The 4273-nt window shown below is 45.4% G+C and overlaps 1 pseudogene; it reads right to left on the minus strand.

Annotated features, from left to right (window-relative positions):
• Positions 1–1019: 1019 nt before the first annotated feature.
• LOC102494134 (glyceraldehyde-3-phosphate dehydrogenase pseudogene) overlaps positions 1020–4273 on the minus strand; it is an 8730-nt pseudogene continuing 5476 nt past the window's right edge.

Consider the following 4273-nt stretch of genomic DNA (forward strand, 5'->3'; position numbering starts at 1 on the left):
CTTTTACTAACGGGAAGGGAAAGAAACCATAAATGAGAAATAACGTCCTTTTTATAATCTATGTTCATATTAACAAATGGTCTTCATCTTTTTAAATAACATGCATATTTTTTCAAAGGCTTTTGCCTTAGGGTGCTTGCACTGGCAGGAGAAAGACAAAGAGAAGGAAAATGAGAAATCACCCCCCAGAGGAGATGGCCACATCACGGTCCCTTCCTCTCCATTCTCCTCCTGGAATCTTGGGTACGCATGCACAGGTGCTCGGCATGCTTTTCAACCTGCCAGGTATGGGGCTCAAACTGCGGTCGACCATGTGAGAGTCCAGCAACTTTACGGCTAAGCCATCTGCTGGCCCCAATAATACATATTTTTTTAATGTGCAGTTTCCATTTTGCTTGAGGTTATTTCATACATATGTGCCTTGTAATCACTGCTGCTTTAAAGAATATAGTGCTCCTTGGGGATGAATCAGGTTTTTTTGTTTTTGATTTTTGGGTTTTTTGTTTGTTTGTTTGTTTGTTTGTTTGTTTTTGTTTTTGTTTTTGTTTTGAGAGATTTTTGCTATAGGGAATGTGCACTCACCAGTAAGACAGAGAGAGACAGAGAGACAGAAAGCAAGAAATCACCCCCCAGGGAGGATAGCCACACCACAATCCCTTCTCTTCCATTCTCCTCTAGAGATCTTGGGCACACACGCACATGCGCCTGGAGTAAGTTTAAGCCACCAAGTCAGAGACTCAAACTGCGGTCTACTACATGGGGAGTCCAGCAACATAGCCATTACGCCAACTGCTGGTCCTTTGTTTGTTTGTTTGTTTGTTTTGGCTGATACAATGTACTTTATTGATGGTTCCTGACAAGGAGGGCTCCCCAGCCTCTTCCCTTCTGCAGGAGTCTGGGATGAAAACTGTCAAGAAGGGGAGCTTCTCAGTGTGGTGGGGACTGCGCGGGAGCAGGGCCTCCCAGCAGCTGAGGGCCTCTCTTCCTCGTGCTCATGCTGGGGCTGGTGGTCGGCGGCTCTACTCCTTAGAGGCCATGTGGACCATGAGGTCCACCACTCTGTTGCTGTAGCCAAATTCTTTATCATGCCAGGAAATGAGCTTGACAAAGTGGTCATTGAGGGCAATGCCAGCCCCAGCATCGAAGGTGGAGGAGTGGGTGTCGCTGTTGAAGATGTAGGAGACGACCTGGTCCTTGGTGTAGCCCAGGATGCCCTTCAGGGGGCCCTGTGACGCCTGCTTCACCACCTTCTTGATGTCATCGTATTTGGCAGCTTTCTCCAGGCAGCAGGTCAGGTCCATGACCAACACATTGTGGGTGGAGACACGGAAGGCCATGCCAGTGAGCTTCCCGTTCAGCTCCGGGATGACCTCGCCCACAGCCTTGGCAGCCCCGGTTGATGCTGGGATGATGTTCTGGGCAGCCCCATGGCCATCACGCCACAGCTTCCCTGAGGGGCCGTCCACAGTCTTCTGGGTGGCAGTGATGGCGTGGACTGTAGTCATGAGTCCCTCCATGAGGCCAAAGTTGTCATGGATGACCTTGGCCAGGGGGGCCAAGCAGTTGGTGGTGCAGGAGGCATTGCTGACAATCTTCAGGGAGTTGTCGTACTTCTTGTGGTTCATACCCAGCACAAACATGGGGGCATCGGCAGAAGGGGCAGAGATGATGACCCTCTTGCCCCACCCTTCAAGTGAGCCCCAGCCTTCTCCATGGCGATGAAGACACCAGTGGACTCCACAACATACTCTGCACCAGCATCACCCCCTCTGATGTCAGCGAGATCTTGCTCCTGGAAGATGGTGATGGACTTCCCATTGATGACAAGCTTCCCGTTCTCGGCCTTGACGGTACCATTGAACTTGCCAAAACAAAACAAAAAAGCTCAGTCTATCTAAATCAAAAAGCCCTGTTCTATTCTGACAAATCACCCCTTTCCCTAACTGTATGTCTATTCATTGCTGGATTTGATATTTTAATAGTTCATTGAAAAGTTCTGCATCTAGTTTATGAGAGATCGACATGTAGTTTTCTTGTACTATCTTTATCTGATTTTAGAATCAAGATTGGTTTCCAAAATGAGTTGGGAAATATTTCCTCCTCTCTTATTTTCTGGAAAACAGTGTGAAACCTGCAATTTTTTTTTAAGCGTTTGGAAGAATTTTCCAGTAAAACCATCTCAGAAGCTTTTTAAATCATAAACTGTTTGTTGATATAGAGGTATTCAGGTTGTATATATCATGTTTGCTGGATTTTGGTAGTTTGCAATATTTGAGGAGTTGAATCATTTCTTTTAAATTGCTGAATGTGTGAGCATAAAATTAGCCCAAATATCTGCTTATTATCTCTTTAATGGCTGCAGTATCTGTACTGATAGCTCCCGTTTTGTTTCTGATCTTGGTAACTTGCCTTCTCCTTTTTTGTCAGTCTCACTGTAAGTTTATCAACTTTTTTGAGAAGCTGTATTTTTTGATGAATTGATCTCCCTCTGTTGTTTTTCTATTTCAGTTTCACTGATTTCTTTCTTTACTTTCTTCTTTGTGTGTTTGCTATAGAGAAACAGAAAGAGAGAAGGACAGTGAGAAAGTATCCTCCATGCATAAGGGTCATGCCACAGTCCTTTCTCCTCCATTTTTCCTTTCAAGATTTTTGGGCCTGCATGCTCATGTGCCCAGCATGCTTTTCAAGCCACTGAGTCTAGGATTTGAACCATGATGCTTGCCATGTAGAACCCAGCCACTTTGGGACAGCAGTTGGCGTAATGGCTATGTTGCTGGACTCCCATGTAGCCGACTGCAGTTTGAGTCCTGGGCCCAGTGGCTTAAACTCACGCCAGGTGTGTGTGCATGCTTGCCCAAGATCCCGAGAGGAGAATGGAGATGAAAGGATTGCGGTGTGGCCATCCCCCCTGGGGGGCGATTTCTCGCTTTCTGTCTCTCTGTCTTTCTGGGGAGCACATGTGCCCTAGAGCGAAAACCTGTCAAAAAAGATAGATAGATAGATAAATAAATAAATAAATAAATAAATAAATAAATAAATAGAAGAACCCAGCCACTTTCATCACCGTGCCACCAGCTGGCCCTCTATTTCCTTGATTTCTGCTTGTACTCTTCTTTTTCCTTTCTTCTGCTTACTTTGGGTGTAATTGGATTTTTTTCTAGTTTCTTTTCTTTTTTTTTTTTTTTTTTGAGAGATTTTCACTGTAGGGCGCGTGCGCTCGCCAGACAGACAGAGAAAGAAGAGACATAGAGACAGAAAGCGAGAAATCACCCCCCAGGGGAGATGGTCACGCCGCAATCCCTTCTCCACCATTCTCCTCTCGGGATCTTGGGCATGCACGCACACGTGCCCGGCGTGAATTTTAAGCCACCGGGTCCGGGACACGAACCGCGGTCGACTACGTGGGAGTCCAGCGACATAGCCATTACACTAACTGCTGGTTCCCTCTAGTTTCTTGAAGTGAAAACTTTGATGGTTGATTTGAGACACACTAAAGGCAGCATCTAGTGCTATGGTTTTGCCTCTCAGCACTGCTCTAGTTGTACCTCAGCGTTCTATGTATTTTCATTTCCTTTGAGCATCCCTCTTTGAACCGTGCATTATTTAGAAGTATGCTGTTTAACTTCCAAGTGTGTGGAGCTTTACCTGTTGTCTCTGCCTACTGAACGTTTTCCCTTTTGTTAATTTGCCTGAGGGCGTGAGGGCTTGCTGGAGAGAGAGGAGAAAGGTAAAGCCAGAAAGTGCCCGCCTCCCCCTCCTCCTCCACAAGGGACGGCCATGCCTCAAGCCCTTCTCTTCCATTTCTTCCTCCTTTGGGGATTTGCCTGATACGTTTTTCATGTTGTTGCAGGTGAGGTTCAAACCACGAAACTGACCCTGTGGGATCCAGCTGCCTTAACCACTATGCCACCAGCTGGCCCCTCGTTGAATTTTAATAACCATTTCTGATGTTATTTTATCTACATAAGAACAGGAACATACCCACTTATTCTACTGCTATATCCCTAATACTGAGAACAGACAACAGTATGTGGTTAATAAATAATGATGAGGGAATGACTGAAATAGTAAGACCCTGTCAAAAAGAAATTAACTAGAAAAAACTGAAGTTAAAAAAATAAAAAAAGGCATGAGAGGCCTCAGAACGTTGGTAGTGATTATTGCTGGGTGGGGAAATACGGTTGCCATTCATTTTCTTCTGTCTGTCGTATTTTCCAGATTCTCTGCAGGGGTTATGTAGTGCTTCACAATCAGATAAAGAAATTATCGAAGT

Source organism: Tupaia chinensis, unplaced genomic scaffold (assembly GCF_000334495.1).
Source record: "Tupaia chinensis unplaced genomic scaffold, TupChi_1.0 Scaffold000069_1, whole genome shotgun sequence".
Lineage (NCBI taxonomy): Eukaryota > Metazoa > Chordata > Mammalia > Scandentia > Tupaiidae > Tupaia > Tupaia belangeri.